The 27,002-nt window shown below is 39.2% G+C and overlaps 1 protein-coding gene across 2 annotated transcripts in view; it reads left to right on the top strand.

Annotated features, from left to right (window-relative positions):
- LOC135477934 (histamine H3 receptor-like) overlaps positions 1-27,002 on the top strand; it is a 101,761-nt gene that overhangs the window by 19,200 nt on the left and 55,559 nt on the right. Inside the window, exon 1 of one of the 2 annotated variants that reach the window (XM_064758160.1) lies at positions 10,852-11,230. The exons of the other annotated variant lie outside the window; for it this stretch is intronic. The gene's annotated coding sequence lies outside the window, so the exon portion shown is untranslated. Of the gene's footprint in view, positions 1-10,851; positions 11,231-27,002 lie in introns of those variants that run through there. 2 annotated transcript variants of the gene reach the window in all.

The raw sequence follows: 27,002 nt of genomic DNA, 5'->3' as shown, positions 1-27,002 counted from the left end.
GGTTTCTCTCAATGTCAGAAGAATTGAATTTCTTTTATCTTTTGTTTAATGAATCCGAGCTTGTGTATGATAGATGTGGGGATTTGCTAATAGAGAGTCTTATTTTTCCCTTTTGAAATAAAAAAGAACGCTTCGGGCGTGGTAAATAGGAAATCCTTTTGGCTATGATTAGGCAGACTTTACATGGGTTATTTGTATATTAGAAAAAGCCTGCTGGCAACTCTGTTCTTAAAACGCTTCAAACACTTTTGTATAGGTTCCGAAAGGCCTCGCTGTCCAGGGCAAATTTGAATGCACATTGAATTTGATTCCAGCATTCAAATCACTTCTGTCAGTTCCGCGATGCGTTATTTGAACAATCTGATTTGAACCTGGTTCACTGAGAAAGTCAGAATATCAGTACTGGTTATCATAAACTAATTAACAGATGTTCATTCGGCGATGACACCAAGCCACAAGGGAACGGTCATACCTTCTACAAGCTATCTGTACTTTTGCGTTTCTTTTTGGGAGAGAATATTAGATTGGATAAATTTATAACACTTAACCATAGGATGGGGCATCATAAGACTGTTCATGATGACTGGGAACTTATGAAGGTGTGCTGAACGCCAGTTAATTGTTCTGACGCGTATGTCAGGGGACGGTACATTCAGTCTGTAGAACAAAAATGTCATGAGACTTCTAATGGGAAAACATTTCGCATTATACAGGGATAACATAAATGATTTACCTGTGATGTGACTGGAAAAAATTCCAAATTGCAATCATGAGGGATGATGTTTCAGTTATTAATGTTAAAATATTGATGTACAGTTCACATTAAGCTTACCGGATTGCATTAAATTGTCTTTTTTTACCTCGAAATGTGTCAAAAGGAAAAGCTCAGTCTGGTGTTTGACTCGTAAAATCGTACACAGGGGACCAATAGTGCCATTAAATCTTTGAAGTTAAATTTTGCTATCTATCAGAAGTGTACATGGCGTGCGTAATTATATCACGCAATTTACCAAACATAAAGCGTTCACTGCTGTTATGGGTTGACAGTTTACAACATATGTAGGTGGGTGAGTTACTCTAACATTAAGAGAGTCCTACATTAGACAGTTGAAGGATTTTTCTGGAATATTTTTTTGTATATGCCATATTACTCGTCTTGGTTCAATCTAAGTGCTGTCGTAGTTAATTGAAAAATTTAAACACATTTCCTTCACATTAAAACTTATCTCATATAAAGGCAATTTGTATTTGTATTGCTCAGTAAATTGTTCTACTCATATTCGATTAAGAATGGTACGATGTGGGAGTTACATTTATAGTTGTCGAATATGCGTGGAGCTTAACATAAAACGTAGTACTTACTTGCCACGTTAGCTCAGTATTTCTGTCTAAGAAACTGTAGATTCGGAAGGTAGAAATATTTAATACCTTCTTCTCAGTTTCCTGAGAAAATAGATCTTATTATGATAAGCAAATATATGTACATGGAAAAAATTACTTTTTATCCTGTTTTGTCCGTCATTTTGCCAGACAAGGCAACGATCGTTGCCTACATGTAGATATCACTTATACCATTGAAATTCTGCATGCCAATATAAACCGAAGCTCCAGCTCATGCTGGCTTCTTCTCCGGTCGTACTTGGGAAGGTCTGCCAGCAGCCTGCGCATGGTTCTGAATTTCCCCCTTGCTCTGCCAAGTTTCTTCCCACCATAACGCGTCGTTGTTTAAGAGAAATATTCTTGAGTGCGGCGTAAAACACCAATGAAATAAATAAATAATATAAACCAAGGCTTGTGCATTTATATAATCCAATGCTGATTATTATGGATGGAGTCTCGCGCCAGAAATGTACTGATTAAATTTGGCATATAAATCGGAAGTGTTATTATTGTTATTAATCACTTTGATGTGTCTGTGTGCAAATTGAATTTTTTTATTATTATTATTTACGCTCGGCATTCAAGATGACATATGCATGTACGTGCCACCATCTGTACGCATGTACCTCAAATATTACAGCTGGAATCTGAATGAGTACCTTTGAACTGAATAGAACTGAATTCTTAGCTAGATTTGTTAACAAATTGTCTGCTGCTATGTAACGTTATTACGCCTCTGTTAAGCGTAGTCATGTGATCTACTGTAAATTAAAACCTAGAGAATTTATGAGCTCAAATCCAAAATGTAATCTTTCGAAAATGGCGTTTTCATGTAGCAGTTTGTATATTTTATGTCCGAGTGGAGTAGCCTTGGAGCTGTTGCTGTATTTTAAATATTGGTAGCATTGTTTAGACTGCCATTCGAAAATTGTTTCAAACGCATTTATTTTACTGCTGTCAGCAGAATAGAGTCGCATAGCCACAATAGAGTATGTTGCAAATTTTTTTAATCAGGTTTTCGTTTGAGCGCTACTGTTCGTTTATGTTGCAAACATTTCCCTCAAGCAATGATCTTGACATGGCAAGAACGCAGACGGTTGGGTGAAAACACGAAACCGCGAGAAAACCTTTATTTTGAATGAAAATGCAATAGAGCTGAGCGTAAAACTTTTGATTAGGCCGATCGTTAGATATATATATTTCATCGGGATTGATAGTATTGGTTGTGGTTTTGTATTGCAGTTAAAAGGGTGTTTTTACTATTTTGGTTATGGTGATAGCCTACCCTTTTCGTGGGTATGGGGTGACTACAGCCTAATGCACAGCTCCTTTCCTCCACGTGGTTGGTGTGGACAGCGTGGGTTGGATAACATTTCGCTGAAAGCTAATCCTACCATTGTCACAAAACGAGACAAAAGTATAACAGATCAAAACGCAATGATCACGATGTCGATTGTGACCTTTATCAAATATCCCAAGGGAGGTATAGTACACATTCTCTTGTAAAGTGCGAGGTTTGGAGATTTTTTTCACACATGTTCCCACACATCACATGTGAACAATAAAGTGGTGATCAACAACACGAAAGTCCATCATGACGAACAGTTACTGCAAAACACTACAAATGTTGACATCGTTCTTGTGATTGTATGTTAAATGTCAGAAGAACGCAGCATTTTGAGTAATTCTAGACCACTGACATCTAATAAATTGCAGCTAACGTCACAGTATTTTTTTTCTGCTTAAGCCATGGTGCTAGAGGGGCATGTAATTTGCTACCATTTACGCATTTACATAAACAGTTTGAATAAAACCCTGACTGAGGTAGTTGACAATAGGCCATATTTCACCGGCTATGTGTAACAATCTGTCAGCTATTACACTGTCGTGGCTGCTCTGGTTTTTTTCTCTATGCTGTACATCTTAATTATACCGAATGCCGCACAATATAACACAGTACTGTAAAGCTGCTATACAGTTCCAAATGAACATCTAAAAACTAACATAATGTTATCTCATTGTTCCCATGAAGTTCTGTTACAACAAAGTTACACACCGTGTACCGCACAGTTCTGCACACCATACTATAGTTATTGCAAGATACGGTACACAATAGTAGCGTAACCGCATGATACAGCCTATAACAATAAAATTACCGCATGGTAGAGAACTCAACAGTACATTTACCACACAGTACTGTACACCAAAAGAGTTTGCGCAAAGCACAGCACACAACAGTAGAGTTACCACAAAACACAGCACACAACAGTACAGTTACCACAATACACAGCACACAACAATACACTTATCACAAAACACAGCACACAACAGTACAAATACCACATGATACAATACACAACAGCACATTTACCACAAAACCCAGCTTCGCTTGGCGTTCAGCATAAAAGGGATAGTGCCACGACTAGTTGCCCCGTATCAGTATAATGGCTCGGGCGGGGCGGCTTACTTGCCGTGAGAAAAGCTTCTCAGTGAAGCAGCACTTGTTAAAAGAGCGGTGGATATCCGTCCTGCAACAGTGAGGCACAAAACATGCACTCTAAGGATTCCTTCGTCGTTATATGATTGAAAAATTGTTAAGTACGATGTTTAACTCCAAGCACTCACTCACTCACTCAGTAGTGAGTTAGACAGTAGAGCTACCGCATGATACAGCACACAACAGTAGAGCTACCGCATGATACAGCACACAACAGTAGAGTTAGCGCATTATACAGCACACAACAATAGAATGACGACATGGTACAGCACACAACAGTAGAGCTACCGCATCATACAGCACACAACAATAGAATGACGACATGGTACAGCACACAACAGTAGATCTACCGCATAATACAGCACACAACAGTAGAGTTACCACATGATACAGCAAACAACAGTAGAGCTACCACATGATACAGTACACAGCAGTAGAGTTACCACGTAATACAGCACACGACAGCAGAGCTACGGAATGGTACAGCACACAAGGCGATTTTACTGCATAAAACAGCACACAACAGTGATTTTACTGCATGAAACAGCACACAGCAGTAGAGTTAACGCATGATACAGCACACAACAGTGATTTTACTACATAAAACAGCACACAACAGTGATTTTACTGCATGAAATCGCACACAACAGTAGAGTTCCCGCATGGTACAGCACACAACAGTTAATTTACCACATGATACAGCACACATTAGGAGAGTTACTGCATGATACAGCAGGCAAGAGTAAACTTACCACATGACATAGCAGACAACAGTAGAGTTACCGCATGATACAGCAGGCAACAGTACAGTTACCGCGTGATACGACACACAACAGTAAACTTACCGCATGATACATCGCACAACAGTAAAATTACCGCATGATACATCACACAATAGTAAACTTACCGCATGACACAGCACACAACAGTAGAATTACCGCATGATACAGCACATAACAGTAGAGTTACCGTATGATAAAGCACACAGCAGTAGAGTTACCGTATGATAAAGCACGCAACAGTAGAGTTACCGTATGATACAGCACACAACAGTAGAGTTAGCACAAACCACATTATAAAATAGTAGAGTTAACGCACAATACAACACACAATAGTGGGATCCTGACATGATATAGCACACAACAATAGATTTAGCACATAATCCAACACACAACAGTGGAATTACCACAAAACACGGCATTCAACAATAGAGTTACCGCAGAATACAATACACAAGAGTAGACTACCGCTCTAGACAACACACACCACTGTTACCGCGAAATATTCTATCACATGATTTATCGAGGTCACCTCAGCATTACATAAACTTGAGAACCTTGTTCGTCCCTTGATTTTTCTTGTAACAGTTTTGTACAGAACCGTATTGCACGGTAAAGGTTCCCGTAGGCTATGGCATAAGCAAACACAATTTTCACGCACATTCGAAACTGGGCAAAAGCTGACCTAAAATAACCCATGGCTTTGATTGCTGCGATCAGGCAGCAGGGACAACCGCAGTTGGCCTTGAAAGTAAATGAGACCAGACAAATTGCATGAAAAATGTTCTCTGCCGTGAATTTGACTTCGGGCCTGAGTGAGTGAATTTTTAGTCGAATACTCATCTGCTCATATCTGCTGGATAGACTGCTATGAGCTTTTGGATTTCATATTTTTCCAGTTCTATTCAAACAGACTTGAAGTGAAAAGTTGCTGCGAATCCAGGTACGCGTACCAAACAACTATAAGATATCGATAACAGAAGTAAATGTCATCTCTCTGACTTTAAACTGCTTTTTTACTTCTTGTGAATGTTTTTATGTTTTTATGTTAGTTTTGACGTTAGATAATTATCGGAAGGGGGAAAATAACGTTCTATTAGGCATTTTCGTAACACAAAACCCCGTAATCCCAACCATATTCACCTTATTCAGAAGACGCATTGAGCAAGAAACACTTTTTTCGCGGGATGTTATGTATTATGTTTTCCCTTGGGATTCATGCGACAAGTGAACTTTCCATTTTATAGCTATGATTTATGGGGTCAAGCTGACCAGAGTCCTAAAAAAGCGATATATTACCTCAAAACATTAGTGGGCGACAGCATTGAGAAGATGCCGATCTCGATGTTACTCCATCGAGAGATATTAACCTTTAAAATACATCAGGACTACGCCTTTTCATCTTCCAAAGACTTGCATCATATTTTTTTGCACAGTATACGTCAGCATATTGTGTGGCTCATCCTTGTATTTTAAGATCAGTCTTATGTTTCAACGTTATATTTTCTGGTGTCAAAGTATCAATTTTAAATAATTCTTTGTTTGTAACTGTGTGTGGTATGACACATTGGTAAATAACACAATTTTTTCTTACTTTAAAAAGTCTTGTGAAAAGTTTAAGAGTTATATGTAAACCATCTAAACGTCTCGTGATGTACATTTTAAAAAAACATGAAAACAAGATGTACGGCTATTATGTGTTGGATGTAAAATGATGTAAGGCGTTTATCTAACTTCACCAGATACTAAATATAAAGCCAAACAACTTTAACCCACAATAAAGCAACAAAAGCAGCATTTAAGCCTGTTTTGCCAAACATCAAGGCAAATTAGATTTCCTTTGAAAGCGATAGAACCCTTTGGCCAGCGATAAACCCGCTTGTTCTTTAAAAGCAATCTGCAAATCTAGTCTCAGTAAGCTTATTGTCTACGTAAACTAATTACAAAGGTTAAATATTAGTTGCTAGCATTCCGAGCAGACAGTTTAATAAAAACGCAATCCACTGAGAAGCTCGTACAGACTAATTATCCACGACTAGATTAATAGTCCCTTCTCCTCCAGGTACGTTTTACGAAACTGCTTGTCTCACCTATCGTCTGGAGCGATTTCTTCATGGCATGAACGGACAAATTCTATCAAGGTGAGTGTTAACCTTCTGACCAAACGTTTTCTTAGCAAAAAGGTCGCGTGTTCGAATCCAGCCCTCACCGGCTCAATCGTGGCTTTCTGAGAATATCATGGGCTATATATGACAAAGTGTCACCATTTGTTGCCACAATGGATCTCTGCAGCGTAACACAAGCCAGCAACATTTTGATCCAGCAAGATTAAAATCAATGAACAAAAATCAACCTTTAACAGAAGATGTAAACAACACAGACACAGCACCAGGTCTTGACGCCGGAGCGGTCCAAAGCCATCTGGCCAAGTTTATCCACTTTATACTCACTGCAGAAATTAAAAATCTTACAGTAAAGGCATTTGATGAAGTATCCTACTTGTGTGTTTTGTTTTTTGGTTTGTTTTTTTTTTCAATAGTTTTTGACAAATATCAAAACCACGTAAAAGTCTCAATTTGGCAAGAGGCGATGTCAAATTACAACATTATTTCAGCCTTTTGAATTTCTGATACTCTAGAAAGTGTTAAGCTGACAATACACCTCCACTAATGCCAAAATGTATGATTTATTATTACTTAAGTTATACATAACATTTGAGTTTCAAGGAGACTTAGCCTCCCCAGGGCGTGCTCGATTTGCATGTTATTTGTGCTATGTCTAAGTGTCATCGAGGTTCCAGTTCCCAACGTGTACATGGATCGTTGCTTTCTGAGGAGGGAAGCTAATGCACTGAAATACAATAATCACGAGAACAGCTGAGAAACACTTTTGGTTTATTGGCACTGCCAATAAATAAAGCGCAAATAATAAATGTGTTCAAAACGAAATGAAAAGGTAAACTTGTCAGTGAGAGAATTACTGGAATAAACCCGGTAGGCCTACAGGTTTAGGTGTAGGTAAATGTAGGTATATGAGCATCATTCAGATTTATTCCTGAAATAATTAATTTATTCCATGTTATGGCAAGTCGTAATTCTGGGCAATCGACATGTACATACATATACTTGTAGTCCTATACGTAACTAAAAGAATCTCTGTACCAGTAGGCCTATGTAGGTCTATTCATGTACGCACATGTTTGCACATGTATGTCTTCCATTTTGTCAACCCTCTTACTTCAGTCAACTTCACACTTTCCAGGTGTATTGCTTAGAGCCCAAAATAGTCAACTGTTGAGTATTTTCAAAAACTGTGCACTGCAGTCGTCTTACCCACTACTCCCTCTCTTGGAAAAGTAGGGAGTACCGCATTACCTCTGAAAATTATCTGTAGCGCTGCTTGACCCCTTGGGTTCCTGGCCTATAGTTGATCTTCCTAATTGTGTGAAAGCCAGCAAACTTATTATACGAAGTTCTTCATGGTCCGTTAAAGAAGTTTTCTGTTAAATTGTAAAATGAGTTGTAAATTACGTTTGCTATATGTGATGAACATTTGGATATAATCCTGAAAAGATTTTTAAAAAGGTTGACAGACTGTACATGTATTTGATTTATTTATTTATTTGATTGGTGTTTTACGCCGTACTCAAGAATATTTCACTTATGCGATGGCGGCCATAATTACATGCATTTTATGTGTCCTTGCGATATTTGTGCTGTCGAAATACAACTATACAATGTAAGTACCAAAACATGTATCTTGTAATGCGATATGTTGCCTTCATCTGTTGCCACATACATACAAATAATGAAGACTTTCATGCTCACACTAACTGAACAAAACAGAAATGGTAACGACTTAGTTGCAAAAAGATTTCTAACATCATAATATTACGTTCTGGTGCAGTGCATTCTCTTTAACGTCATGTCACAATGAAGTGGGGCTGGGGCCCCAGACAGAACAACTGATAGGCGCTTTGTGGGTGGGGAAGACCAATGAATTGTACTAGAAGTAAATTGGTCGTTAGCTACAAGAAAAATAAAAACGGAAGAAGAGCAACAGACTCATTTCACAGCCCTTAGGCTCTAGTTATTTGATCATATGCTAAGTGTGATGACAACACCGCATTTTGAGTAATTCTAGACCAGTGACCAGTTTTTATTTTTTTAACCTAGTTCTGCTGAAGAAATGGTAAAACAAAAACCCGATTGAGGTAAATTTAGAAGAGGTCGTATTGCACCGGTCAAGTATGTCACATTTGCCAGATATCATACTGTCGAGTCTGCTCTGCTTTTGCTCTCTATGTTGTACGTCTTTATATGTATATTAGTAACTAAATAAGAATAACTTACAGTTTCAAAATTAAAAGTCTTTTTTTTTTTTGGTCGTAAAAGAAAACCTTAGCAGTGATCTGCACTATCACTAGCTTGTGTGAAGTAATACTTTGAATCATGTATCATCTCCCTATGAATCGTATATGATTTTATACGTCATTTATAAAATAAAAATATAAACTCGTAGTCAGATTAAATTTATGTCGACTTTCCCCAGGGGAGAACGGTTTGGCATTTGACATAAAATCAAGGCTTTCCGGATGAGATGATCAGATTCAATCCAAAGGTAATGAACATACATTTAAAACTCCCATTATATTTGATTTACTTATTTCAGCCAACCTTTGTGAGCAAAACGATAATTACGATGTACATAAGGAAAGATATGCTGCAATCCCTATTTTCAAAGGCAAATCCAGTCAGTACAGCAATGCCGGCTTGTGTTTGGCATGGCGTTGTTCCACTGTCCGAGGTTTCGGCTGCATGCCAGCCTAATTTCGGTCCATTTGATGGCCGCACAATGCGGTATTTAGTAATTGTTTCTCCTATACCACAGTTCGAAGGATATTCGGGTCGTAATACAAGCAGAAAGAGGTGGCAAACGCCTGGCAATTGCCAAAAACCTGACGAAAACATATCCAGTCAGAGTTTATTCACATACGCCATGCATTGATCTTACACCTGTATGACACTTTTGTTCGGGATTGTTTCCCTGCTAAGGTATCAAGGACACGAGACACAATAAACCGCTTTGTATAATGATGCATGAGAATAAATTTTTAAGGAAGGATCAATTGAAAAGGATAATGTCAAAACACACATTCGTGTACCAGCCGGCATCGAATATGGACCTTCCTGGTGAATATTTATTTATTTATTTGATTGGTGTGTTACGCCAAACTCAAGAATATTTCACTTATACGGCGGCTAGCATAATGGTGAGAGGAAACCCGGCATGTTGATGTTTAATAAATGTGATGACAACACATCATTTTGAGTAATTCTAAACCAGTAACTCTTAATTGCATTGTTGTTTAACCCAGATCTGCTTACACCATGGTGTGTGTAATTTGCTGCTATTTAAGCATTTACGACACCATTTGCCATTTATGACGATATCGTGTAATGCTCTATGCTGAAAGTCTATTATATTCCTACTGGCGTGTAGCTTATTGCTTAAGTATAAATGTTGTTCCGATAAAACATATACCGCAGTCATGGTGTAAACTGTGGAACAAACACAAATGCTAAAAGAATTCTTTCCCCACTTTTCCCCACACGTCAATAAAAAATATCCGATTTTGGGTATCGAACTTTCACCTAATCTGTAAAGGCGTAGTATTTTCTTGCAACAGATTATGTCGCACATTAAGAAGACGTAATCGAGTGAGCGAGTGAGTGAGTCCTTGAGGTTTAACGTTGTACTGAACAATTTTTCAGTCATATGACGACGAGGAAATCCTTACAGTGCATGTAATGTGCCTCCTTGTTGCAGGGCGGATTTCTACCGCTCTTTTATCTAGTGCTGCTTCACTGAGACGCCTTACCGAAAGGAAGTAAGCCGTCCCGCCCGAGTCATTATACTGATACAGGTCAAGCAGTCGTTGCACTATCCCCTTCATGCTGAACGCCAAACGAGGAAGTCACAGCTTTCTCTTTTAAGGTCTTAGGTATAAATCGAGCCAGGATTGACCACGGATATACCGCCTCCCGAAGCGGACGCTCTACCAACTGTGCTATCAGGGCCGGCAGCCGTAATCGAATGAACACGTCAGATCGAAAGAAAGCTTTTATACTGTACGTATATCTTATACCAGTGGGGAAATAAAAGGTCTGACACAAGGCTAACACAGAACAATATCATGGCTTTACCAGCCAGACGCATCGACCCACAATCGCGAGGGTCTCAAACGGTGGGTTCGCCTAAGGTGCGTGAAGGCATCCCTGGCTGGCTAATCGTTCGTGCGGTAAAGCGATTTCTGGCACTCCCATGCTACCGTAAGGGGACTCTGTCTGGCAGGTTGGACTAGGTTACCACTCGTTTGGGGGTTACGGAAACATCTGACGTAATTGTGAATTGTCTGTTTTGATATTTACAAAACGAGAAATTATTCGGTGTATGAGGTCGTCCTTGAAGGTGATAAGTTTGTGGACAGATTGCGACATCCCCGATTTAAGCAGGAATAATTCGTCCCGTTCATGTAACAAAGAGTGGAAACACATTCCCACAATGCAAGAAGGTAAGTCGTACATCTTAAAATAGTCTGCCATGTGTAAACTTGCCCCCTGCATTTCGTAACTTCCGTTAGATTACACACAATTTTTCATTGCCCCTCAGACGGTTTGACATGTGTTACACCCATTGCGTATAAAAGTTCCCAGTCAAATCCTTCCCATGTTCTGTTTCTTACCTTCCCCAGGTAGTACCGCTAAAAAAAACCTTTGCGGCATTCCACATGGGACCGACACAACAGATCCGAGTATAACCAGAACTAAAAATTCTTTGTACTGATCCGTCAATGCCTTCGCTCAATGACACGGCTCAAAGACACTCGTTCCACTGTGAAGAATAAGCCTTTATGTTGCCGTTTCACATTAAACGCCAGTGGCACAGCTATTTCAGCTTTTTGATTTTCAGATGTTATAGCATGGTATGTATAGCTATTTAATCTCCCGTAGTCCTCACACAGCCATCTGTTTCGCAGAAGTGGTGATCTGGGTAATAATGTCATTCAATTTAAGCATTAAAACGCCCGTGGCACAGCTATTTCAGCCTTTTGATTTTCGGATGTTATAGCATGGTCTGTATAGCTATTTAATTTCCAGTAATCCTCACATAGCCATCTATTTCGCAGAAATCGTGATCCGGGTAATATTAGCATTCATTTTTTACCATTAGTTTACATCACCAATTAAGTCATTTCATTTCTATGGGTTAAATTGTTCTTAACATGTATAAATGAAACATTCCGTTGATTTTGATACATGTATGCCAACCTTCTTAACAGTCTACCGTTCTTCCATAGATTCCTGGGGAAATTTTTTTTCTGATCTAATATTTGCATGGAAACAATATGTTCGTCATATGATGCATATGCTATGCTTAAATGCCCGCCTTTAGTAAAAGCTGCAGACAAGGGCAGGGTAGATTTATGAGCCGACCCGTGGACATCGACAGGAAAATTCCATCACAGCCGTGAATTATAAAAACCGGTTTATAATAATGCGTATTGATGAAGGTCTTACGTCTTTGAAGTGGATCAATATGCGGTGATCAATTTTCCCTGGATGTCTAAATTTCGCATCTTTTGGGAACAAATTGTCTCGTGAGTCGTTGTTCATTCATCAAAGCCATTGTGATTTATCCAGATTGTCAGGAGATTGTAACTACTGCCGACAGTTTGTTAAATTTGTTTATTTGATTCTTGTTCAATGCATTTCTCTAGAATTTTTCACTTACTTGGCGGCTGTCAAGTTTATGTGGGAAGACAATGAAGTGTCCTGAGTTCACCTCCACCCTGTTCAAGGTATCTTATAATCACCTGGGTGCATATTCGTAAAATACTGTTACCTTAGCAAGCTACTAAATCCCGAGTTGTCTGTTCCGTAGTAAGCAGTTAATTTTGTATTCATAAAGCCATGCTAAGCACCTTACTAGATAGTTGGCAGCTAAGCATCTTAGCAAGCAACTAGGTAGGCATACTGTGTTCCAAACTTTTCTGGACCCTGTTGTGCCGACGTTCTGCATCAATACTAGGGTGCAGCCGTAACGTCATGGCTACCTACGTCATAAATAGTCGCTTTCTCTTAAGGGTATACCCACGGACACCACCATTTTCCATCATATCCCAACCGCTACATGAGGACTCGGCTATCATGGGCTGAACGGGACCACATTGCAACAGGGTTTATCCTTTTTCCTCCAAACTCACATATGACTTGGACATTAATAGAATGATATCTTTTTCTGTTTACACAGTCAGCCTCATTCTCATGTGGAGAAGCTATCCACACATGTGTTCCGCCCAGACACCCAAATCCTCCGGAGAAATGGCAGATTCTTTCAAATCTGCCTCTTAATCTGGGAGTATCTCTTTCATTCGGAAGTCGGACTAAATCATTTATATATCTTCGTTGATAATGCCTTAGAAACGCTATGAATTGGCAGACATGTCGATACGGCAGAACAGGTTTTACATTGTTCGGCCTCCAATCTCCGTTGTCAGAGCCATCAAGAGAATCCCTGTACGTGTAAATCTGTACCTTTTATAATAATTCTACGTCACCAAAGATATCAATTTTGTCCGTGTCTGAAAACACGTTCTCTACGCATTAAGCGGTTCCAACTCAAATATGCGTTTTGCCATTTTTCCTGTGTTTCTCTCAGTTAGTTTGATTGTCAAGCAGTGAGTTAGAGTCACCCGAGATAAACTCTTTAGTAGCCAACTTAACAACCAAATCAGCTTAGCAAAGTATTATGAATATCAGTTAGCTTCCAGTGAGGTTAAGCTATCAACTAAAGGCCATTTTTACACACAACCAGGCTTAGAAAGCATTTATGAACATGGGCCCTGGATTACAGCAGCCGTAAAAGCAGCGAGAGCTGCGACAAGTGGGATCGAACACGCGATCTCCAATTCATTAATAAATTAGCTGCTCCCTTTAAAATAGTATGTTATGTATGAAAAGTGAACAATGAACAATCCGTGCTATTGTCACAGACAGCAACCCATCAACGAAGTTCAGTAATTACTTATCCACACTTTGTCCATCTTGTTGTATGTTAACATAAGAGGGAAACATAAACATGTACAAAAATGCTCTACACGATAAGGTCAGATGTGTTGTTGGCACAAGTTTTGTGGTTTGGTTTGAAGCGAACTGTTGATAGCAAGGCACGGAGAGGCCTCTTCAGTAAGGGCCCGTGAATAAAGAGATAGCAATAACACAGTTAAAGTTGTACGCTCTTCTAATGTCTCCCACTTGCTGACAGGAAGTAAACATGGATTGTTTTCAATTTACGATATTACCCAGAACTTGTTTATTCTCTTCCATTTAATGTCACACTGAAGATTTCCGAACGCCCGTCTCCCATAATGTGTGATACTTTGACATTAAAGAGAACGACTGGGCACCAAAGATATGTTGTATTAGAGAAAACCTCTGGATATATCTTGACCCTAATTGCCCAACATAAATTGTCCCTAATGTTGCAAAAGTCGCAATTGCCCTTAATGTCACAACTGCAACATTAGGAGGCTATGTAGCGTTAGTGGATTCGTTTTCTTTACTTATTTATTTGATTGGGGATTTACACCATACTCAAGAATATTTCACTTATACACTGACTGCCAGCATTATGGTGGGGGTACTGGGCAGAGCCCAGGGGAAACAAACGACGATTCGCACGTTGCTGGCAGACATCCCGAGGTCCGACCGGAGAGCAAACCAGCATGTTAGGGGACGCAAGATAGCATTATGTGTTATTGGATGCAACCGAAGGAATGGGACATTGCGACTACTGAGTTGTTCGACACGCTTGCACAATACATCCCTTCGAAATGGCGATGGAATGATACTAGACGCCATATTTAACAGCGTGCTCTTATTTCTGAATGAGCACTCACCCTTATGGAGTAAGACTCCATAATTGAAAACACTTCATGGTGGCAGACGGATGTAGCTGTTGATCTATGACCTGTCTCCATCCCAGCAGCCAGTGTAGCAGTAATTGCTTGTCTTCTACCAATGAATCGTGAACATGCTTGGCAGGCCACCTTTGTATACACAGCGAACAAAACGGATGACTTGGCAACCTAGTTCACGGTTATATGATTTACTCTCAACAGGCCGCGCTATATTTCACTTCGGTGTGTGTACTGTTCAGTGAATTGGCCTTGGCAGTATGTTACAAAACAACCACCATGTCGCTTCTTTGTAATTGATCGGGAAAGGTGGATGGTTTAACCCTCAGTGAGATCGAGGCGTTAGTCCCAAAGGCTATGTCCATTTTGACTGACCAATGAAGGCAGCGTGACTGAACTCTTAGTCAGTATTCGACGTAAAGTGCCAATCAAGTAAATGAATTACCGAGTAAAAATTGTCTTTCACAGGGTCTTCCTCCAAGATTTGCAGTTTTGTACATTGCGTCTGTAAATAAACTTTGTCCAGATGGCTCCCTGTAAATATTTACCCTATGCTCAACTTACCCCTATATAACTGAGAATAAGAAAAAAAAAACAATTCATCGATTTATTATCGACAACTTATATACTAGCATGGTAGCATTTCAAGACTGATTTCGTTCATTCGCCTAGAACATACCTTGCGCCTTTCAAACGTCACTGAAAACTGTTGACCGTTTGTCTTTGCATGAGTCCTGTCAGTTCCATATTTTACAGAATTTCTTAGTTCTTTAGATGGTTTGTTTTAAAATTGACCTTGCGATTATTGGCATGGAACGTTCTTATTGGTATACGAATGTCTCTTTCGACGCATAGACTCGTCTTCTCACCAGTTAACAATTCACATGACGCCAAAAATCCTTATAAATATTTATATATGGATTAAAATAACACAGAAATAAAAGTGTAAAAAAAACTCATAAAACTAAATCAGTCACCCCTGATATTGGTCAGCGGAAACTTGGCTGGTATCAATGGATCGAATCTGTCATCCCCTATTTTCCTAAACGCGTACTTTTAATATTGATATCCACTTAGATACATCCCAAACAAAAGGCGCCAAGGATTTGGGCATTGGGATAATATATGTGCAAGATTTTATCAATACTTTGACGACATAATTACTGCTGGTAATTACGCATACGCTTTGAAAAAAAAACAGTGTGTGCCAAGACCATTTTACACATACAGATGTCAATGTTCGTCCTGGGTCGTTTAACCACACTTCTCCTTGAATTCGCCACGGAATCGTTTCTAGCTCTACCAGTCGGCTCAATGAACAATCAACGGTTACCAACTCCCTCGTTTATTTCGGACTGAACGCTCTGTCAACAATTTGGAGGCTGGGAAATGGGTGTAAATCCTCCGCCTGAAGTCACAACCCTGTGTATATTTCCAGTGTCCTCATCGGCCTGTCGGTCATTAATTCTCAGAGTAGGAAATGGATTTGCTGGGCATCGCTAGATTCCTCGTTGATAAGCTGATAACGGTAACCGGGGGACACAAAACCACTGAGACTTTCCTCCCGATCTTGTTTTGCTGCAGATTAGGAAATTGTATTGCGTTTCTGTGACACATTTAGCAGCAGGAAACTTTTGTTTATTTGTTTCTGATTAATTCAAACCTTGAATTCCAGGCAACCTTAGATTAGTGTCCGGCTTTTTATGATAGTTGTGCCTCAAAGTACATGTTCACAGTTCATTACAGCTGTATTAAATAGGCCTTGTCTGAGTGTCTAGACATATAAAAAAATAGACTGATTTTTTGTACATTTTCGTTAAACAATGCATCGAGCAGGCCATTAACAATCAATACCTCGATCAACCAGATTAAAGGTTTTCCTTACTCTCCGTTTTCCGTGTAGTTCCTCGAAACCTCATGGCATCTTGCGTTACTTCCAGCCCAAACTCCAGCAAACTGACAAAGCCTCCTGAAACAAAATACGCATTACCTCACTCATCTACGATTGGATCTTGTACAACGCAGGTATCGATCTCTACGCTCGCATTATATCATTGCCATCACTAAACAAGCTTGACCATTGGAATCTGTGCCACGCACAACGGCTTGTTTGACTTGACCTCACCACGGGTGTTCTCGCACGGAACTGTTTAAGCAGCATTAATCAGTGTAATTGTTTCAGGTTTTGGTTAGAATCCTGCTGTGCATACTTCCGATAAACAGAATGTATGTGTATAAAGTATTATTGTAAACAAAGATTGAGAAAGTGTTTGTGTTCCATGATATGACTTCCCGCCTCATCACCGTGAATCCATTAACCTTGGCGTTGTTCAAGATTTCTGTACAAAATTTGCTAGTGGTGGCAGTAATGTAAAGCAAATGTAGAGAGCGACGCAAGCGCTGTAAGGAGTATGGAGTCTTCGGCGCTTGACTTGCGCTCAGATGTGTTTCTGTTTCGTATCGAGACAATTGCAGGTAGATAAAACTGGGATAACAGAAGATTAGTTTTTCTTGCGCATGTTAACAAATTAGTTCACTGAGGCCATGCTTATGCTGCTATATTACGAACTGTGTATGTCTTTCACAACCAGCCGTTCCTGTAGACGCCATATGAGGTAAAGTGAAACGGACGATATCCTGCGAAATTTTCAATGAGACATTTACGACCAAATTCTCTATATGACTTCTGTTTACATTAGTTTACTGTCCATCCATTTCTTCCAAAAGAAAAAAACCCTCCCTTTCCTACCATGTATAAAATATTCATAGCACATTTTAGACAGAACGTCGCCGATCACTAAAAGTATATATTTCCAAACGTGATGAAGATTATATAAATGGAAATGCTTGCTTTACGAGCAATCTCGTCCGTAGCGTGCAACTCTCCATTGTATATGGTGTTACACTCCCTCGCCCCTGTCCATAGGCATCCAGTAAGCGGATTGGAGTATTCCACAAATACTCCACTGTAGAGAGACAAAAGGCCAACCTTTTATAAAATTTCGATTTATTGAAAATGCATTCTGTATGTCAATATCAAAAACCATTTGATGCCATTAAATCCTGAAATATGCATAAAAACTACGCGGCATCGACCTCTGTTTACAATATTCCATTACGCCAGACAATCAAATGTGAAACGCATGTAGTCTGTTACGTGCTTTTCTCCAAACTACCATTTACGGTTACATATTTGCGTAATCGCATTGCTTTTTATAACTGATGTTCATGCAGGTAGTCCGTTTTAAACTACAACAACTCGTCAATTCTATATTTTAAAAAGTGGGAGATATTCAATATCTTATTAGACACTCATTTATCTTAATCAATAAACCTTAGGCATATCATGAAGGACATGATATGAATGGAAAATTTCTGATAAATATAAATCAAATTGTGAAACTTACCGACCCTTATCACATGACATCAAGATACCAACGAATATTCAAAAATGGCAAAAACTGATGCAGTTGTCCACTGACTGACCATGGCTGAAGAAGTGAAGCCTTCCTATAATAACATTTAAGTAGTTTATTTAGAATTCCATATAGACGCATCTGCCAGCTAACAAGATTGATGCTTCGCTGTAGACATCATAATATCTCTTGCCTGACTGTGCACATGAAAGTATTCAGAAACCTACTCTTTTGACAGCCAAAGGTATTACGGTCGGCGTACTTCCGTCAGATGATTTTCAGCTAATCATTGATCGTCCCCTATAAGTGTGTATAACAAGAGGTATAGTTTCAATTTTGGCATTATCCTTAACTGGACATTGATAAACCGACGAATCATGCATACAACGTGTACATATTTCGGCTTGCAGCATTTGTTAGATCCTGTGTGGTATTTGACGATTTCAATCAAGCTACTACTACAAAAACTATTTCGTCAAGGCCGTTTTATAAAATGCCTTGCGATGAGTGTAATTCTCCTGTAAGTAAATATGGACAGAACATTCAGAATCTCGTGCGCTCCGCTTCGTGATAGTGTCTAACTCCGTTTTGCCATATGCCAAGGGCCGTCTATTCATCGTGTTGAATTAGATCGCCACGTTGGAGTTGCATATATGACCAGCTGGAATCAAAGCGTAAGTGAGATACTTTTTTATTATCGACAACTTATAAATTAGCTTGATACATGGTTTGAATACTGACTTTACTCACTCGCTGAGGACATAGCTTGCGTCTTTCCAACAGCATTGAAAACTGTTGACTGCTTCTCTCTCCATGATTCCGTCAGAATTGCTTTTTATACCCTATTGTTTCGTTGGTGGATTGTGTAAAACGTCGTTTTGAGAATTGACCTTGAGATTATTGACCTGAAACGTCCTTATTGGTAGACTGGTATATGAATGTCTGTCTAGAAACACAGATTTCCTTGTTTTTGGATCAAATGCATGTGTTCGGATCAAGTTTAGTCCTTCAACAATACGAGAAAATAGCAATAGGCAGTGCTGTGAACGGTGTTGATGTCCGTCTCGCTGAAAGGAGCGGACAGTCCCTGTGTGTGCTATCAGACAATACCCACCATAGCGAAATAGGCCAAACAGTTTATGTAGCCTATGTTGTTGTTTCATCATTTGTTTCAATCAACCCTAATTTGCCCCAAAATGACCGGCCTTATTTGCCTCAAAATACCCCTCCCCCTGATAACCTTAAACAAGTTGAAATGTAGGGAGCTATTTTTCGGCGCTAACACTCCCAAATGAGGCCTGTCGACCTTTGAAAAGTGAAACCTAATTGGACCGTGAAACATGCGTATTTAGGACGAAAAGTTCAGGACATTGAAGAATTAATTTGCCTCAGTATAAGTAGATGATAATGGACATGGCCAGATTGATTAAATGAAGACCGATAGACGGTATTATTTTCTACGTTATGCGCTAATGAAGGATGTCTTGCCGTGGTTTGGGATTTTTGCATGAAGAGCAGCTGGCAAATTGAGATTTCTGTACGCATGTATTAGTGCCTTCCTCTTTGACTTGTTTGTTTGCCACAGAAAACGGCCATCGATTCTTGGTACTGCTTATATCTGTTGATATTTGTTTGCCCCAGAATTGTAGTAAACATTACCACAGGTATGTTATCTTTTCCTTCAAACATCTGGCGGCACTCATATAGTGTAGCTTTAGATAGATAGCTCACGCTGAGCCGTTTCACGTGAAGTCGAGGATTTTTCTCCAGGCGAACGCGAGTATCGATAACGCGTCTGGTGGTTCAGTGCATTCACATTCGTCTTGAAACAGCATGTCTTTTACAACACCCACGAAACGACTGGTGGGTGGGTCGTGGTATAATAGGAGCTCAATAAATTGGGAAAATGGGGTGAATGGGGAGAGTAGGGTCAATGTTGGGGGTGTTTGTGTTATATGTTATACGTGTATTATACATAATGTGCAGCACTTTTCTTTGAGCATTCAGCTCTTGGCCGAAAGTCCTTTTTCGAAAATGTTTACATGTACATTTACAACAGACATGGCAGTACATTCACAAAACGTTAGATTTGCTTATACAAATCTAGACCAAAATATGTAAATTTCATGTACTCAAATAATATTTTATATTTATTTCATTGGTATTTTACGCTGTACTCAAGAATATTTCACTTATACGACTACGGCCATCATCAGGGTTGGAGGAAAACAGGGCAGAGCTTGCGGGAAACTTAATACAGCTAAAATATTTTAGCCAATGCCTGTAAAACAAACCCATTTTCAACAAAAAAAATCGTACATTAACGCACAGTTAATGTCGCAAAATATATAGGCTAGATTTTCTTACCTCCTGTTTCAAGACGACTTAGGGATAAACAGTAAAATACGCTGTCGCCATAACAAAAGGCACCTTACGTGCAAGAGGCTCTCGTATCTCCCGACATCGACTAGTCAGCTTTCACATATAATTACACGTGACCTAGATTATCAGTGGCGGCCGGATAGCTTTAAAGGTCGAAAAATCAAGATACATTTCATGCCTTACCACCCAGCATTTACGATAACCTATGCCTTATAGCACCACCCCGATCATCCAAACAGGTGTGGGGAACCGGTATCCTCACCAACATTCCAACAGGATCCTTACCAACATTGCAACAGGATCCTTACCAACATTCCAACAGGATCCTTACCAACATTCCAACAGGATTCTTACCAACATTCCAACAGGATTCTTACCAACATTCCAACAGGATTCTTACCAACATTCCAACAGGATCCTTACCAACATTCCAACAGGATCCTTACCAACATTGCAACAGGATCCTTACCAACATTCCAACAGGATCTTTACCAACATTCCAACAGGATTCTTACCAACATTCCAACAGGTGTGGAGAATCTGCATCATTGGTATGCCTAATTCCTAAAGAAATCACACGTCACTATCCACCTCACCACAAAAATGACATATGTCAAGTGGAGATGAATATTTAGCCTTAAAAATTGATATATCTGTTCGTTTCATCACTGTTTAAAGCGATATACAGTACCGAGGGGCCGAAATTGTAGATATTACATGTTTGGCTATGGGGTCTAGCTTAAAAGTGTAGATATTACATGATTGGCTATGGGGCCTAGTTAGACAGTGTAGATATTACATGATTGGTTATGGGGTATAGCTTGAAAGTGTAGATATTACATGATTGGTGATGGGGTCTAGCGATGGCCACACTTAAGTGGACTAAATTAACCACATCTTAGTAGAAAATTACAACGTACCTTAATGCAGTGTAACTCATATCCGTTTTTTGTGTAATGTCTGTATCTATGCATCAATGACGGACGACGTTTATCCCTTCTTTATTAACAGAACAGTTATATTTTCTGATTAAAAACGACTGTTCAAAAGCATATCATGATATTTACTGAACCAATTCTGTAACATTCCAAGTTGAAAACGACTATCCCTTTTTAACCCTTGAAAACTGAAAATTGTTGAAAGTCAGAGAAACAAACACTTAAATGTCTGCATTAAATCTTTAAAAAGATTGTCTACTAGACACGATTTGTACAAACGAATTCATTATCACGCACCCATCCTTGTGGCCTTTAGAAACATGTTATGACTTTTACAGTGGTGACCAAAATGTCGCCTTATTGACTGGGCGAAAACGCAAACAGAAAATATTGTCTAAAAGTTTTTTAGAACTTTTTGATCGTGAACATCAGTTTCAGATAAAACAGGAGGCCACAATTTTTATGAGTGCCTATGAGTTAGTGGATAATGTTGCCTTCTTATAGTGATAATTACACACGAAGATATAGGCCTATGTGGCAATGTGAAGTCAAGGTTTATGCTCTTGAATATGCCAGTCAATGTGTAAGTTCACCGATTAAAACCAGCGTGTTTTCACCTACAGTAAGCTTATCGGAGATCTTTTTATAGTCAATCTGCAAGACTCCTTCAATATTTAACATTATATAAGGACAGAAAAATCTATTGCCGGTCTCATTCGTTTAGAAAGTAAAGTGGTAATTGTTTCATATATGTATTAAGGCGAATGAGTACCAAAGCAACTGACGCCAACTTAAATAATACTACGCTAAGACGTAGTAAGATATTAGAATGACCCTTCGGTATTTAATGTTGTTTTATGACAGGTACGTCTATTGTAAATTTTCTAGGTTCATCTGTTCACAAGGTGACTACATGTACTTTCGCTTGGCTCAATTCGCTGTGCGTTGTGTCTGAGAGTATACAGAGGTTTCGGCGTTTATTTATCTTTACTTTTCTTAACTATTTGTGATTTCGACAGTCTAAGTTTGCTTTATCCCAATGACCTTTAAGTTTAAGACTTACAATGAAGTCAACAACATGACTGCACTCAAGTATTTACACGTACTATTTACAAGATCCCCAGATTTATTTATTTGGTTGGTATTTTACGCCGTAATCAAGAATATTTCACTTTCATGACGGCGGTCAGCATTATAGTGGGACGAAACCGTGCTGATAAAGAGGCCTAGAAGATTCACATCTTTTTGTATTCGCCTGTAAGCAGTTAACGCTGTGCTCAAACCGTTAATCTCTGTCCTGTTTCCTTTCACCAAAATGCTGGCCGCCGTTTTATACATGAGATATCGTTGAGTGTGGCGTAAAACTACAATCAAATAAATAAATCAAACCCTGAAGCACTGGCCTCTTCCTTGTGATCATGATGAAGTCACAACATAGCTTCTGGGGCTCGGGGCCACACAACGATGTTCATTTTACGGCAGCGTCGTTGTAATTGCTGCGCTCCTGTCTTGCAGCCAGACTTTGTGTTATTTACGGTTTAATATTCTCTCGAGCAGAACTCATCATTCTGGTTAGGAGACATCTTCAGCGCTTTCGCCATGCTGTCCAGTGATATATATACTTCAAGTTTGTTATTCTAGCTTGTTCAGCAGAATCTCCCTGAATCTCTAACATCAGTCAGTGCCCACAGTTACTCTGTGCATGTGCATAATTTAGACCTGATGTCAATACACTCCTCAGTTGACAAATGTATTACTAAAGATGACGTCGTAAATCAAGAACAAAATCTGCTAAAGGCAGTGAAGCTGTTCAAGAATCCGCTCACGATGTGACTCTAGTTGTCATGGAGAGCTTGCTAATGAGGCATCATTTCGCCTAGGGACAGCCAACCGATGTGGCCGATGTCGAGAACATTTTGTTCATGAAAAGTTTCGGGATAAATAAAAATATAACAAAAATATAGCGGGCTTATTTCATGAAACACGTTTTCAAAGTAGACAGTGTTCCATTCCAGTTGGACACAGGCCAGCTTTAATTGACGGATGAACAACTCAGTATAACTGGATGGAAATCTCGACTTAACACTAACGTAGTATTCTGTCCAGCGTGGAAGCGTGCGGTTACGATACCACGCAGTGTTTACACGTATAGGACAGAAGGGGCCTTTTAAGACGCTCACGTACAGGGTTAGAATGGGTTTGATTACTAACTATATCCGACCTAAGTCTCCGACCTAAACATAAGTCTCTCAAGGTATAAACCAGAGCTCATCATCATTTCAGCCAGATTCAGTCAAGATCTGTCATATTAAAACAAGGTTGTCTGTCTTAAAGACCAGCTAACGGAACTTAACAGTCATGTCTGTTGATATATATTTACCTGACAGATGAACTGAAGCATTGACAAATGTTTGCTATCATTTCAGTTGAGCATCTGGCAGCTGACTGATCTCGTATCTTTATATAGACAGGCACCTTTGCAGTTCAAATGAGTATAACCCCTGTATTTGTTTTTATTCTTGTGAAGAGTAATGATACAGTTTCGGGCTAGTATATGACTTGATGCAGCGACTGCTGTGCAGCTAAACCTATGACAGTACTATATAGTGAATCCAAATATCCACGAGGAGAAAAGTTGGTGCGGAGGGCGCTGGGGGCGATATTTATATCAATGAAGAGCGGTATTACCAAGCAGAGCTCAAGTATCACCAGCCAGACACAAGTAGTTCTGTACACTATTTATAGCTTACTTCAGCGAACTAAATAATAATGTACAAGAAAAGCACGAACAAACGTGTATATTTGTACTGATCCCAAATTAAAATCTGAGATTCGTTCACCTTACAGTGTTTATCAAATTACCTTTGGTTTTTAAGGAAGGGTGGGAAATTCAAATAAAGGGCTAATTAAGGTGTATAATTCCTGAAAAACATAGACAAATCTGAAAGAACGTCATTTCAAAACAGGTTCACATCCCACACAAGAAGAGTGTGCACTGAATTGATAGGTCTTTGCAGGATAAATTCGTTACATGGCTTCTCAGTGATAGGACACGGAAATATGGTGTCAGTAACCTTCAATTAGGTCTCGGCGTGATATGAAGGTTTCTGCCACCATATATTTCCGTATCCTGCCATTGAGTAACCATGTAACTGATAATGTCTCGAGAAATAAATTTGCCTGGATACCCAGCGCTATAGTTAGAGATGTTAGTTTGGCTAGATACAGTGCTATAACTAGGGATCTAACTTTGCGTAGAGATACAGCACTATAGCTAGGGATATAACTTTGGCTAGTGAGGTAGCGCTTTAACTATGGATATAACGCTGTCACTGCAAATCGGAAACCGATCGGCATAGGAGACGATTTCTGCCTAAACAACCGACATAACACAGGTTATCTAACATTGATGAGCTAAATTAATGATTACGCTCGTTGAAACGGACATGTGAGATCCCATGGTTATACACCCTCGCAGAGAATGGTTGCATTTCGTACAAAGGGATGTTTGCAAGGTTAGATTGATCGTTGTCATGACGTCACAGATCAGTGTACGTCATTATTTCTTGTGCACACGTGTACCAAATACTGTCGTCATCGGTGTTTTTGCTTGTCGGCGACTACTAAACTAGTTGTAAAAAAGCAAATATGAAAGCGTACGAAAGTTGAACTATCTCGGTCAATTAGAAATTGATTGAGGTTAAATTTATATTTTTATTTCTGTTCGCGTTGGAGACAAGCAGGTCAAGTACAAATCGAATAAGCAACAACATTTTTCGTGTTCAATATACATGTCCTTCGCCCCACTTGTCGCTTTTCATGTTACGTACATAAGCTTGATTTGTGTGATAAGAGCCTGTAAGAATTTGTGCAGTCTCTTAGGTAAACCCACATTTGTGTCATGCTGCGTGTACGAATAAAACCTCTTTTACCTAGAGCGAAACCCACCTTATCGATTAAAGAAACGGATAAAGGTAACTAACGACATAGAGAAAGATCCCCTGGTGAGGGGAATTTACAAAGGAAAAAAATAATAAAACGCCTTCTCAACTTACGCTCTCAATAACAGAATGTAAAAAGCTGAGAAGGCACACTGAAGTACACACGACCACAACTGCGACGGGAATAGGAAAGCAGCTTGTGGGCGTTGACATGATGCATGAAGTAGGCCATATACAACACTAATCAAAACTCACAGTTTCTTTCAGAATGTACTCAGTTTGCCCTCCGTATGAAAAGGCTTATTAAGGGAAATGCGCCTGCTCTTAAAACCTTTTTCTATGTTTAGTATAAATTATATAATTGCTAATTAGCATGTATCTTCTGACCTCTTTTCTCTGATTAGACTTATCCGAGAGCCGTGACACAATTTAGAGTTTTGGAGGACAAAACATTTACCATTCACAAAAGACGACTGTGATGAAGATGACTGTGATGAAGATGAGTGTGCTTGACTATTTGTTGTGTGTTACACAATCTCATCACGTGTTTAACATTGTTCCCTGCACTTTTTGATGTACAGATATTTGTCTGGAACCAGACACGCATAGCCTAGGATCCACTTCCATTCACTGCATTCCATCGTTATAACAGGATTTCACATCATTGAAATTGCCCTTCGTGTACACATGAAAACATTTAGTATATTTGTTTCTAACTGGCTCATTGTCACGTCCGGATAATAGTTTAAGCGACTTCTCTTGTCTGCAAAAATCACTGACACAAAGTCGATATCGTGCCGTCCCAATATCTAACTTCTCCCTATTCTACATGTACCTGTCCATTAACTTTGTCTTCTAAAATGCTAACGGTGCCGGACAGAACTACATGTATCCAAATCTATCAGCTCAGCGTTCATCAAATTGCTTTCTGTTTGCATTCTACTCACATTTTGAGCCTTGCCAATTATATCTGGCTTGACAGTAATCTGTCAATTAACTGAGGAACTGTCAGATCAGGAAACTCCAAGACCGCTGTGTGTGTTCCACGGAATGCTATAAATCCGGAGCGAGGATAGTATAAAAGCATTTTGGCAGAATACATGAATGTGATGTGATATTTTGTATTTGGCATGCGTATATTGCGTGTTCCTCTTTCGGCGAATGCGTTCTTTGTCAGGAGTATTCGGTTAAGTGCGATAAAAAGTTTTGTGTAAGCGATTTTGTGTATTATTTGATTCTTGTCCCTGTCTTTTAATCTTAGGAACTGGTAGTAAATGCTACAAAGTTTCGAAAGAAATTTAAACATTGACGATGGTATAACATATTTCATTTTCCGCTGTTTGTGCAGTATCAATAACACGGTGATTGCTGAGAAATCATTGTGACCAGAGTGACTTCCGAGTGAATCGCAACGTCCGAACTGCGAAATTGTTGTACGATTTGCACGTACTATGGGCTTATAGTGAGCAATTTAAAAAGTTGAGAAATAATAACATCAAAGATATTGCTTAATATGTTTAGTGTTTACTTCGAATTGAGTTGATTTCTTAAATCTTGTTTCGACTTCGCTGTTTGTATTATATAGGGTGTCCTAGATGTCGTGCACCATCCTGATTTTCATTTTTTCTCTGTTTCAGATTTAATACAGCTTTTAAATTTTTTTTCTCTCTTTCAGAGTTAATTATGTCTA

The sequence above is a fragment of the Liolophura sinensis genome, chromosome 11, assembly GCF_032854445.1.
Source record: "Liolophura sinensis isolate JHLJ2023 chromosome 11, CUHK_Ljap_v2, whole genome shotgun sequence".
Lineage (NCBI taxonomy): Eukaryota > Metazoa > Mollusca > Polyplacophora > Chitonida > Chitonidae > Liolophura > Liolophura sinensis.
The sequence above is the reverse complement of the archived record's forward strand: the minus strand, read 5'-3'. Positions and strand labels throughout refer to the sequence as shown.